This window comes from Euleptes europaea, chromosome 11 (assembly GCF_029931775.1).
Source record: "Euleptes europaea isolate rEulEur1 chromosome 11, rEulEur1.hap1, whole genome shotgun sequence".
NCBI classification, from domain to species: Eukaryota; Metazoa; Chordata; class Lepidosauria; order Squamata; family Sphaerodactylidae; genus Euleptes; species Euleptes europaea.
In genome coordinates, this window is record NC_079322.1 from 74,530,244 (window position 1) to 74,544,091 (window position 13,848).

A 13,848-nucleotide genomic window follows, 5' to 3' on the forward strand; every position below is an offset into this window, starting at 1 on the left:
GCTGACATCCGTGGATTTATCAGAGTGCAAACTCTGTTTAGGGCCGTTCGGTTAATTACCCACAGGAGAGTCAATAGATATTGCAGCTCCATATTGTATTACCCCAAAACCTTAATGAAAAAATGGATGAGATGTCTTCGTGGTGGAGTCTAGGGAACAAGAGGCAGTCGACGGGCCGGAATCGGCTTCCACTTTCTGTTTCGATCCGTCCAAGAAGATGCGTCTCTCTGGAACAGATGGGGTAAAGTAAGGGCCAAACACACAAGAGGAAGAGGGTTTGTCTCTTTCAGTTTGTAAAAGAGAGAATCTGCCAGCCATGCTTCAGGTTGGAGGCCACGTAGGAAGTGGATTTCCCCCTTCAATCCCGGCTCAATTTCCCTAACCACAACCAGGCTTCTTGTGCAGAAAGTGTATTAGTATTTTAAAAATACTTTGAAAACTCACTTTTAAAAATAAGGAGTCTGGTTGCCTTTAGAAAAACCGTGAGAGTTGAAGGTAGGGATGCCAGCCTCCAGTTGGGACCTGGGGATCCCCTGGGGTTACAGCTCCTTTTCATACTACAGAGATCAGTTTTCCTGGAGGAAATGGCTGCTTTGGAGGGCAGACTCTGTGGCATTGTATCTCACCGAGGTCCCGTTCTCCCCAGGCTCCATCTCCAAATCTCCAGGAGTTTCCCAACCTGGATCTGGCAACCCTACCCCCCATCCCCCTCTGGTGGCCGAGGGAACCTGGAAACCCTAGTTGAAGGGCTAAATCCCCTTTTACCGTGGGGGGAATGTTAATTTGATGACGTTCCCTTATTGTATAGCTAATTTAACAGGATCCCTTAAGGGATCGTGCTTTCGTTTCACTTTTCATTCCTTATGTTGGTTGCTGGCTGTGGCAGGTTATGCCCTAGCATGGCCAAGGCCAGGGCTAAGGTTGCCAACTCCAGTTTGAGTAATTCCTGGGGATTTGGGGTTGGAGCCTGGAAAAGGCAGGGTAGGGACCTCAGAAGGGGATAATGCTACATAGTCTACCCTCCAAAGCAGACATTTTCTCCAGGAGAACTAGAGATCAGTTGTAATTCTGGGAGATTGGCAACCCTACCATGCCTATGTTCCAATAAAGTTGTGAACTATTTTGGTACCAGGTACTGTGGCCTCCTTATGCCCTCTCTCCTGCGTACAAAGCCCTGGTCCAAATTGGAGCTTTGGATGCGGAAGCTTTACGTTTTACAGATAAACGGGCTTCTGAGATTTTGGTCTGTCTGTTTGGATCCTACTACAGGCAAGCTGTTTTTATTTCTTGCAGCATTGATCAAACGTGTTTCCTCCCGCAGAGAGACTCCAAGGCAGCTCACGATAAAAATCAGCAATCAAACAGCAATAATTGATAAATATCAAACCATATAACATATGAGAAGAAGAGGAGTTGGGTTTTTATATGCCGACTTTATCTCCCTTTCAAGGAGGCTCAAAACCAGGTTACAATCTCCTTCCCTTCCTCTCCCCATAACAGACACCTAGTGAGGTAGGTGGGGCTGCGAGTTGGGAGAAAACTGTGACTAGCCCAAGGTCACCCCTCAGGCTTCATGTGGGTAGGGAAACCAACCCGGTTCACCAGATTAGTCAGATTAGAGCTCATACGGAGGAGTTGGGGAATCAAACCCGGTTCACCAGATTAGAACCCACCACTCTTAAAACACGACACCACGCTGAGACACAAAGCCACAAAACGCTCTGTGAAAATGAATGGCCTTCCTCCAGGAATTTTCTTTTTGCAACTCCCCAAAAAATGTATGTTAATAGACATAGGAGGAATAAGTGGCTTTTGTTTTGCTTTGAGCGTTAGCAGATGTTTGCTAGTATGAGCCCGGCGCAGAGATTTTCACCAGATGGTGCCAGTGGATTAACAAAATAATTTATTTCACATTTTGCATGACATAATGATTGTACACACAAACATGGCTCGGCTATCATAATTGTGAAAACAGCCATCTGTTCCAAAGAGCAGAACGGGGTTGGTCGCGTTGTCACGCTGCGACTGTTCGTTGACCGTTCATGCGTTGTGTAATAAAATAAGGGGGAAAGCGGGTGTGACGCCCCCTTTCCTGGGCTGGAAGCGAAGACAGAAGTCCGTGTGGTGCAGGGTCTTTCTGTGTAACAAGCAACTATTCCAAAAGGCAGCAGGGAAATCCATCCTCCGGTTCTGGGAGCTTCTCGCTAAACACAGGAAATCCCACCCTGAAGGTTGAGCTGCCAACTTTGGGTTGGGAAATTCCTGGAGATTTGAGGGCAGAGCCTGGGAAAGACGGCGTAGAGGGAAGGAAGCACTCAGCAGGGACCCATTGAGCTCACCCTCCCACCAGAACGGTTTCCGGTGTTCACATGGGACCCATGAATGGCCCACCGCTGGAACTCTGTGCATGCGTAAAGGTTGCAGCTGACTTAGTCTCTTGCCTTGAAAACTCCATATGGGGTGGCCTATAACAGATGGTGAGGGGTCTGGAGACCAAGTCCTATGAGGAAAGGTAGAAAGAGCTGGGTTTGTTTAGCCTGAAGACTGAGAGGGGATAAGATAACCCTCTGCAAGTACTTGAAGGGCTGTCATGTAGAGGATGGTGCCGAGTTGTTTTCTGATGCCCCAGAAGGTCGGACCAGAACCAAACAGGTTGAAATTAACTCAAAAAGAGTTTCCGCTAAAAATTAGGAAGAATTTTCTAACGGTTAGACAGGTTCCTCAGTGGAAGTCATGAACACATGAAGCTGCCTTATACTGAACCAGACCCTCGGTCCATCAAAGTCGGTATTGTCTACTCAGACCGGCAGCGGCTCTCCAGGGTCTCAGGCGGAGGTCTTTCCCATCACCTACTTTGCCTACTCCCTTTCACTGGAGAAACCGGGGATTGAACCTGGGACCTTCCGCATGCCAAGCAGATGCTCTACCACTGAGCCCCTCCCCAAGTCCTTTGCCACAAGCGCAACTAATCTAAAATAGAGGATGTAAAATCAAGCAATAATAAACACAGCCAATGAGGAAAAGTTAAAAAAAAAAAGCGAGGGGAGCCAGAAACCTCACAGGCACAAACGGAATAGGGGGAGGACCCTTCATACCTTACCATTCCCCCTTTTTCCTAATGGAGAATTCCAGATGCTGCCGTCAAAGACCACGATTTCTTTGTTCTTTGATACCCTCCCCCCTTCTTCCACAGAGCCAAGGAGGCACGCTGCGTTAAATTTGTAAATAGAGCTGAACAGGCATTTCAGTGTTTTCCGCCCTTGCATATCATTTATTTTACAAGGTGCGCATTGGAATTCGCGTGCCTCCTGTCAATGCGGGCTTAGATGCGAAGGGCTCCTCTCCCTGCCAAGTCCTGACCTCTTTTCACATTCGATTTGGTGCTCAATAATTCTGCGGTCAATCACATTTCCTAACGAATTAGAAAATCAAGGGCTGCAACCCTGAACACGCTTCCATCTGAGCACACATGCTTAAGATTGCAGGGCGCACGTTTCCGTGCACTGAGACATGCCTCAAGATCACAAAGCGTTCAGCAAACATGACCTTCTCTGCCCTCTGCTGCCCCCTAGAGGCTTTGCGATGATCTGGTAGTCGAAAGCCTACATTCTTTCCCCTAAAAAACGGTAAAATCCTTTTTATTTGGGCTCCCGGTTACCTGGCTGTTCTACGGGCTTGTTGCCTGCAGTTGCATATTAAGCAGGTTTTTATTCTGCATTAACTTTATACTATACATTGGATCCTCTTAATAATGTCACAAATAATAGTGAGCTGCGTTGTCGAGATCCAGTGTAGTGTAGTGGTTAAGAGCGGCGAACTCTAATCTGGAGAACCAAGTTCATTCCCCACTCCTCCTCATTAAGCCTGCTGGGTGACCTCGGGCAAGTCACGGTTCTCTCTGAACTCTCTCAGCCCCACCTACCTCACAAGAAGGAGGAGTTGGTTTTTATATGCTGATTTTCGCTACCTTTTATTAAGGAGACTCAAACTGGCTTACAAACTCCTTCCTCTCCCCACAACAGGCATTACGAATTGCATATCACCTCTATTCGATGTTGAGGAAAAGAAGAGTTGGTTTTCATATGCCGACTTTCTCTACCACTTAAGGGAGACTCAAACCGGCTTACAATCACCTTTCCTTCCCCTCCCCACAACAGACACCCTGTGAGGTAGGTGGGGCTGAGAGAGCTGTAACTAGCCCAAGGTCACCCAACTGGCTTAGTGTGTAGGATTGGGGAAACAAATCCAGTTCACCAGGTTAGCCTCCGCCGCTCATGTGGAGGAGTGGGGAATCAAACCCGGTTCTCCAGATCAGACTCCACCGCTCCAAACCACTGCTCTTAACCACTACACCAATAGCCCTGAACTTACTAGACCAGTGGTGTCAAACTAATTTGTTACAAGGGCCAGATATGACATAAATGACACTTGGCTGGGCCTCGCCAACCCAGATCGGGACTGGAGGGGTGATGGTGGCTGCTTTGTGGGCTGGATAAGAGCTTTCAAGGGGCCAGATCCGGCCCTTGGGCCTTATGTTTGACACCCCTGTGCTAGATGGTTAGCAAAGTAGAGACAACTGCCCCACTCCCAAGATCGGGGTACTGTAAAGCTTTTCACGGCTCTAGTGTGCAGTTAACAGTTTGGGTGTAGGAGAAAAGCAGCCTGTTCACACAGTGGCCACCCAGGTGCCTCTTGGAAGCCCACAAACAAGACCACTGCAGCAGCATTATCTTGCCTGTGTTCCACAGCACCTATGGTAATAGGCATCCTCCTCTAATACTGGAGGTTCTTCTGTCTGGTTTTTTTTTCTCTTAAGGTCTAGCCTTTAAAGTTGATTTCTTATCTCTCTTCAATCATAAAAGACAGACTTCTGGCCCTTTCTATTCAAAGATGCTTTTTGGAGAACAAATCCTGATGTCTAATACAGTTTTGGTCAATCTAATACAGTTTATTTAACGTTTGCAAAAAAGGCGTCATTAGAAACATACTGCAAAATGGTTATATCGCGTTGATTCGGGGAGTGACTGTCTTACCCTTTCACTGATGGTATTCCTGTTCAATATACTGGTTTTAAGGGGTGAACCCAGAAAATCACTGAAAACACCAGTTCCTTTTGCAAAAGGACTTTGAAGCAAAGCAATACAGGGAAACTCAGTGGAACTCTGACGCACCCTAACATTTTACGAAAAAGAAAGACGATTCTGGCTCTGGGAAAACAGATTACTACAGAAAGCAATTGTAATACTTTAAAAAATCTGCTCAGTTTCTACAAGTCTTGGCTCCTGGAATGGACACGGAAGACTGGCTTTTACAGTTGTTTTCAACTGCCTGGAGGAACTCTTGCTGTAGTTATTCTTCCATTTAACTTCGCAAGTCAGGGCTTTGGAGTATTCAACTAGGAATCCTTCCCAAATAGCTGGAGAATCCTGCGTTTGCAAATAGTCCATAAGGAACTGCTGACCCCTAGAGGTAAAGAAGGCAATTGCAAGAGAATGACTCCAATAATCAATACTTTTGTATTTCAAAGAGCAGACAGCGCCAACCTGTGGTAGTGTTTGGTAATCACACTTAGGTCGCAGCAACCCAATTTTAATCCACGCTCAGTTTGGGCATGGGGGACAAACTGGAGTTTGTTGGTGGGCCTTTGTTCTCTCCCTTCTCCCCTGGCAATTTAAGTCTGGTTAAGACTTCAAGTTACTGGGATAGCATGGTCTGTGGTGCAATTTAAAATGCCTCTTATATTCTTCCCTCCAACATTCAAGCTTTATAAGACTGCTTTAATTCGAGCTCTGTTGAGTTCTTGCAGCCTTATGTCTAGTTTCGGTGACTTGAATTTGAGATATGCGAGTCTCTGTTCTTGAGCTAACACTTTCCTTCCTAAATCTGATTTAAAATATATATATATAACTATCCCTCCAATATAGGCCTTAGACATGTCTCCATTTCTTCCACCGCTTTTGTGGAGAAGCATATCCTGTGCCGACTTTGCTCCAGATTCGCATGTAAGCTCCTTTACGCATTTGATGTTCCTAACCTTTGTGGTCCTTCTCAAATGATCTGAACAGAGGGGGCAATTTCCACACATACTAAAGGTGGGATTTGGAATAGCGATGTGCTGGTTCCACTTTAGTTAATTGGAAAAAATCACAGGGGCAGCAACTGGTCTCTCTGAATGACGTGGGGTGTTCGTTTGGTGACAGCGCTCCTATTTTTCTTTTAGATTTTTAAAAGAAGAAGAAGAGTTGGTTTTTATACCCCGATTTTCTCAACCTTTAAGGAGTCTCAAACCGGGACGAATGGGAAGACCCGGACACTGCGAGGGCTGGCAGCGTGGTCATCTCTAATGGACAGAAAACTCATGCAGAACTCCAAGGAACAACCGAGACAGGGGGCGAGCACGAGTCCAAGTACCCATGCGCACACAACCATTGTCTCGTATGGATCTCTGTGTACGTCATGCACCAAAAAAAACCCTACTCGCTAAGCTGTCTCGAGTCTAGGCTAGTAACTCGGTTTGACGGCTGAATGCTGAATTATTTATTGAACTCCCCCACACTCCACCAGGAACCGAATCTGCATAGGCAGCAGCAACTGGGTGCTACAGAGAAGAGAAGGGAACTGGGGAAGGAAGATAAGTTTGGCCTAGGGGCAGGAACGTTTGAGGGATGCCAGGTCACCTGCGCTGGCAGAGAAGAACAGACGGAGGAGGCGCTTCGAGATTACACACAACCGCTTGTGGCGAGACCAAGATCTAGCAATGCAAGGAATTTGCAAGAAGGCGCATCCTCCCTTGTGAAATTTCAGGGGCCCAAAGATACTTGCAACATCATTCTCCCTTCCTCCACCTTATCCTCACAACAACCCTGTGAGGTAGGCATAGCTGAGAGAGAGTGACTGGCTCAAGGCCACCCAGAAAGCCTCAACGGAGGAGCGGGGGATTCGAACTCGGGGCCCCCGAGATCATAGTCTGACCCCCTTACTATGCCACAGCTCTTTTTTCCAGTACAGATCAAAAGCACACACCAGGTCCAGCAAGCGTGGCATAATGGTTAAGAGGGGCAGCCTCTAATCTGGAGAACCAGGTTCGATTTCCCCACTCCTCCACACAAAGCCTGCTTGGTGACCTTGGGCCAGTCACAGCTCTCTCCAAACTCTCTCAGCCTCACCTACCTTACAAGGTGTCTGTTGTGGGGAGGGGAAAGGAAGAAGATCGTAAGCTGCTTTGAGACTCCTTAAAAGTAAAGAGAGGGGTATAAAAACCAACTCTTCTTCTTCCAGGGGTTATGTCTGACACATTGCATTCTCTTTCTCAATCCATTCTTAAGTTTTATTTGCACCTTTATAAACATTTAAATGCACTTCAGAGAGCCAGCATGATTTAGTAGCTAGCGTGTCAGAGCACATAGAAAAATAAGAGCTGGAAGGGACCTTAAGGGTCATCTATTCCAACCCCACACCCCACACACAAGACCGTGGGGCCAGTCGCACACTCTCAGCCTGTCCTACTTCACAGGGTTGTTGCGATGATAAAACGGAGGGAAGGAGAGCAATGTAAACTGCTTTGGGTCTCCGCTGGGGAGAAAGGCAGGGTATAACAAGCAAGCGCATTTCAGTGGAGCCCAGACAACATTTTTGGCTCTTGTGAGATACACTAAACCAGGGTTGACCAACTCAATTGTTACAAGGGCCGGATATGACATAAATGTCACTTGGTCGGGCTGGGCCATGCCTCGCCAGCCCAGATCGAGAGTGGGAAAGGGGGCCCCCTCGGCAGGCTCACGGGCCGGATCCGGCCCTTGGCCCTTAGGTTTGACGCCCCTGCACGAAACCTTTGGAGGACTCCCAAATTTTTCCAGTGGGCATCCTTGGCTTTCGTTTTAGTGCACCCCTTTGCCCAGGAAGGTGCCACCCCATCCTGCTTTTGACAGGTTATCAGAATAGTGGTGTAGTGGGTTAAGAGAGGTGGTTTGGAGCAGCGGACTCTGATCTGGTGAACCGGGTTGGTTTCCCCACTCCTCCACTGGAAGCCAGCTGGGTGACCTTGGGCAAGTCACAGCTCTCTTGGAGCTCTCTCAGCCCCACCTACCTCACAGGGTGTGTTGGGGGGGGGATTGTAAGATGGTTTGATTCTCCCTTAAGCGGTAGAGAAAGTTGGCATATAAAAACCAACTCTTCTTCTTCTCTATAGGTCTGAATTTAGGAGGAGCTACTTGTTAAAGATTGAAAGAAGAACAAAATCCGAAGGAGCCAGACCGATCTGAGCACGAAATGTAGCTTGGGAGGGGGGGAGAACATACCCCCCCTGCCAGTTTCTTGGCTTTCGGCTTTACCTGCAGCTTCCGCTCCCTCCCCGGCCTCTTCCCCACCAGGAGGGCTCGGATCCACACCCAAGCAGGAAGTGCAGACATCCGGGGAGGGGAAGGGAAAGCTGCCCGATCGCAGGGCCAGGAGCGGGGCCAAGCCAGGCGGGCCAAGCGCTCCCAGCCGCCTCCAGGTTGCCCTGGGCCAGCGACCGCTGCCCTCACCATGGCTTCTCCCGAGGACCCCGAAGGTAAGGGGAAAGGTGCGCGGGGAAAGGTGGGCAGCCAGGGAGAGAGCGAGCCGGCGGCTGTGCGCCTTGGCGGCCGGCAGGGCGCGGACTGCGGAGAGCCCGGCTGGGCTGGGCTGCGGGGAGGCGGGCGCGCGCATTGGCCAGAGGGGCGGGCCGGCGGGGTGGACACCGCTCTTCCCACCCACCTGGGGCCGCTCCTGCTGCCGGGCACCTTTGAGCGACTGCAAAGCGCCTACTCAGCGCTTCGGAGCTGGGTGCTTTTGCCGGGAGGAAGCCCCCAAGGAAGAATGCGGGCCTTACTTCGGAGTAAACCTGCTGCCCTGCCCCGGCTTTCCTGGGAGTAAGCCCCAAGAAAGATTGTGGGGCTTACTTCTGAGTAGATCTGCTGGCTCCCAAGGCCTTGCGGACGTTCAAGTTGTCCCTGCCCTGGCTTTCCTGGGAGTAAGCCTCAAGAAAGATAGTGGGGCTTACTTCTGAGTAGATCTGCTGGCTCCCAAGGCCTTGCGGACGTTCAAGTTGCCCCTGCCCTGGCTTTCCTGGGAGTAAGCCCCAAGGAAGGACCCTGGACTTACTTCTGAGTAGACCTACTTGCTCCCATGCAGCCAACCAGAGCTCCCTGCCCGAGTGGAAGACTTGGGGGGCTTACTTCTGAGTAGACCTACTTGCTCCCATGCAGCCAACCAGCGCTCCCTGCCCGAGCGGAAGACTTGGGGGGCTTACTTCTGAGTAGACCTACTTGCTCCTATGCAGCAACCCTGCCTGAGTTTTTCCTAGGAGTAAGGTTTGAGGAAGAGGGGGGCTTACTTCCAAGTTGACCTGCTGGCTCCCGCAGCCTTGTAGCCACTCCAGTCGTCCCTGCTCCAACTTTCTGGGGAGTAAGCCCCAAGATTGCGGGGGCTTACTTATGAGTAGCCCTACTTGCTCCCCTGGCCTGGCACCCATCCAGCGCTCCCCTGCCCCAACTTTCCTGGGAATAAGCCCTCCAGTAATGATGGGGGGTTACTTCTGAGTAGACCCGCTTGCACCCATAGCTTTGCAGCCACTCTCTTCGACCAAGTTCAAAAATATCTGGCTGCAGCCAGGCTATTTTGGAAGAGGGGGGCCCCCCCTCCCCCCAATTTGTGCATTTTTTTAGGTTTTTTTTTTTTAAGTCTGCTGCAACCTCACCTTTAAAGAGCTCCCAGCGCTGGATGAATCATCCACTCAAACCCCGAATAAATTAAGCCCTGCGGCCTCTCCTCTGAAGTAGAGCAAAATTGCTCTACAAAGCTGCTTTATCCCCACCCCCCAAAAAAACAAACCAGTTGCACATTCCTCCTTGTCCTTCAGCAAGAACAAATTTCTGCCTGTCTCCAGCGTAATTTGCCTACAAAGGCTTTTGAAATTGCTTGAAAAGAAGATAATTGCAGACGCCGCGTGATCTGGGCACCCCCCAGCAGCCTCTTTCTTAAACCGAGGGGGGAGCCCAACTGTAATCCCACGATAGCCACATGGTTGCCAGCTCCGGGTTGGGAATACCTGGAGGTTTTGGGGGCGGAGCCCAAGGAGGGCAGGGTTTGGAGAGAGGAGGGGTTTCAATGCCATAGAGTCCGACTGCCAAAACGGCCGTTTTCTCCAGGGGAACTGGGTAATAGCAGATCTCCAGCCACCGCCTGGAGGTTGGCAACCCTAGATAGCCTATGAAGAAAAAGGATCGTGGCTATCAAAAGCAAACCAAGAGCTTGGAATCAAATGCAAATCCCCAAAGTAAAAAGACCAGTACCCTTCGCTTCCTCCAAAGTAACTCTCACTGCAGGTGATTCACCAGTCTACCTTTTATCTACTTTCCATCTTCAGCTATATCCATTTTTTATTTACTTCATTTATACTCCACGCCTTTCTCAACAGTGGAGACCAAAGCAGCTCTCCTCTCCTTTTTTTTTAAATCTGCACAACAACCCTGTGAGGTAGGTTAGGCTAAAAGTATGTGACTGGTCTAGGGTTGCCAAACTCAAGGTGGTGAAGAAAAAGGCACCTCTATACTAATACCAATTAGGTTAGGAAAACAGTACAGGGGCAACAGTCATGTACAAAAAAGTGCAATTTCTATAAGCTACTAAAGTAAAAACATACAATAGTGTACTCAACAAGGTAACCACACAACAAACTAACAATCAATATGTACAATATATATAGCAAGAAGCCACAATGATTTTCCAAGTCTCAGCAGAGTAACAGTAGCAATCCAGTTTCTGTGTACAAATTTCATAAGGAGCCACAATCTTCCATAGGATACGTCCGTTTCAAATTCACAATGATATGGAATCCTTCTTCAGTCCTTCAAATATTGCTTCCAAAAAGTGTGCTGTCATACACAACTTGATACCATCCCACGTAGGGTAAGCATAAATCAGGTTACAAAAAGATGTCAGCAAAGTACACTAGTCTAGGGTTGCCAGCCTCCAGGTGGTGGCTGGAGATCTCCCGCTATTACAACTGATCTCCAGGCGAGAGATCAGTTCCCCTGGAGAAAATATCTGCTTTGGCAATTGGACTCTATGGCAATAAAGTCCCTTCCCAAACCCCGCCCTTCTTAAGCCCCACCCCCAAAACCTCCCGCCTGTGGCAAAGAGGGACCTGGCAACCCCTAGACTGGTCCCAAAGCAAGATGGGGATTCAAACCTGAGTCACCCAGACCCCTACACTCAATCTCTAACCGCTACACCACACTGGCTTTCTTAAGGCAGCTGCTGTTGAAGAGTAGCAAGCAGCCAGGCCTAGTTAAGTCATGCAAGTCAGGTGGTATCAAGTCACCCGGAAGCTGCTGCCAGGGTGAAGGGTTGCCAACCTTCATGTGGGACCTGGAGATCCCTCAAAAATACAGCTGAACTCCGGACAGCACAGATCTGTCCCCGAAAGAAAAAAAAGGCTGCTTTGCAGCGTGGGCTCTATGGCATTATATCCAGCTGAGGCATCTCCTCTCCTCCAACCGCCCTCCTTAGACTTCAACACAAAATCTGCAAGAATTTCCCAACCTGGAGCTGGCAACCCTAGCCAGTCCTGGCCCCCAATGAGTCCTCCCTTAAAAGCCAGAATAGGCCTGAAAAGGCCCTGCCCCCTCCCTTTTGACTCATAGACTGAAACCTAGAATGCTGTGGTTGCCTAGCAAGTCACTGAGGGAATCCGTTGCTTAAAGCGACAGGTGCTTTTTTAAAAATCATTTTCAGGTTTTTAAAAACTCCAAAGTTTTTTGTGTTTTTTTTTAAGATTTCACATTTTCCTGCCCTTAACAGGTTTGAAAAAAGCATTCTCTTGCCAGTTCACAGTTCCACTCACTGGATTTAAGGATCCGAAGATTTGGCAGATTTTGCTATTAGAATGTAAGATGATGTACTGATGAACTTAAAACTTTTATTTGTCTCTGGCAGAACATGCATCTAAAGAGCCTGTGGAAGATACAGACCCTAGCACTTTATCCTTGGAAGAGGTAGGTGATTTCTGACTTTGTTCTACCAAACCTTATACGCAGTTTGTTGAAATATTTTAGATAGCGATTACCATTGTATACCTGAAGCATGGCTTCATAAATCACTGGAACCCTTGTAAACCTATCAGACCACTGTGATCATCTTTGGAGGCCCTTCTTCGAGTGCCCTGCCTTCTGAGATTAGAAGGATCTTCTGACAGAGGGAGACATGAATCTCCCTGGGGAGGGAGTTCTGAAGTTTTGGCACCACGACTGAGAAGGGCCCTTTCCGGGTTGCCACCCTCCTAACCTCAGAAGGTATGGCTCTTGAAAAAGCTGACTATGGTGGCCCCTTGGGATTTTCCAGGCCAGAGATGAACATAGGTGGGTTGCCATTGCCTGCTTTTGTGTAGCAACCTTGGATTTCCTTGGTGGTCTCCCATCCAAGTACTAACCAGAGCTCGCTTACTTACCCTCTGAGATCTGATGAGATCTTGGCCCATCCAGGTCAGGGGAAAGTGCCATCAACTACCCCATAAGGAGCAGTTAATACACTTAGGGTTGTTTAGCTTAGAAAGAAGGCGGTTAAGAGGAGATATAATAGATGTCTATAAAAGTATGCATGGTATGGAGAGAATGCTGAGGGAGAAAAGCTTTTCTCCCTCTCAATACTACAAGCTGAAGCTGGAGGGTGAGAGATTCAAAACAGACTAAAGGAAGTATTTCTTCATACAACGCATAGTTAAAGTGCAATAAAAAAACCAAATGCAATAAAATAAAGTGTGGAACTCCCTGCCCCAGGATGTGGTGATGGCTGCCAACGTGGAAAGCTGTAAGAGGGGAGTGGACGTGTTCATGGAGGAAAGGGCTATCCACGGCTACTAGTCATGATGCATACCTATTCTCTCCAGGATCAGATGAGCATGCCTATTATATTAGGTGCTTTGGAACACAGGCAGGATAATGCTGCTGCAGTCGTCTTGTCTGTGGGCTCCCTAGAGGCACCTGGTTGGCCACTGTGTGAACAGATTGCTGGACTTGATGGGCCTTGGTCTGATGCAGCTTGGCTTTTCTTATGCTCTTAAGTTGCAGCTGACTTATGCAACCCCAGGGTATTTTCCAGGCAAGAGACAAACAGAGGTAGTTTGTCATTGCCTGCTTCTGAGTAGCAGCCCTGGACTTCCTTGTGGTGTTCTGCTATCCAAATACTAAGCAAGGCTGACATGGTTTAGCATCCGAAATGTGATGGATTGGGCCAGCCTGGGTATCCAGGTCAGAGCAAAATGACTTTACAAGGCTGAAAACCAACATCTTCTGAAATGTATTCGGTGTGATGATACTGTATAAATAGTTCTGTCTCCCTTTTTTGGGCAGGCCGAAAAGTATCCTGTTCAAGATTCAGGGTCACCTAAAGGTAAGTGCAGAAAATGACAATGGGTATTGCATTCGTCTTTTTTTTATGCTTGAAACATTTAATACTAGTATAATTTCCACTTTAGTAATGACATATGCTCAGTGTTTAAGTCTTCAAATATAGACGTTTGGCTTGGAAAAATTAATTGGCCATGGTGGAAATGGCTGTATGCATAACACCACTCCGGGTTGGAAAATTCCTGGAGACGGAGCCCAGGAAAGGCAAGGACCTCAGGAGGTAAAATTCCATGGAATCCACCCTCCAAAGCAACCATTTCCTCCAAGGGAACTGATCTCTGTAGCCAGAAGAATAGTTGTAATTCTGGGAGATCTCCAGGCCCCAACTGGAGGTTGGCAACCCTAAACCTGTTCAAGTACAAGGAACTGTTTTCTATCTTTGCACTACCCAAGAACCTGAGCCTCAAAGTTGGGGGAACTG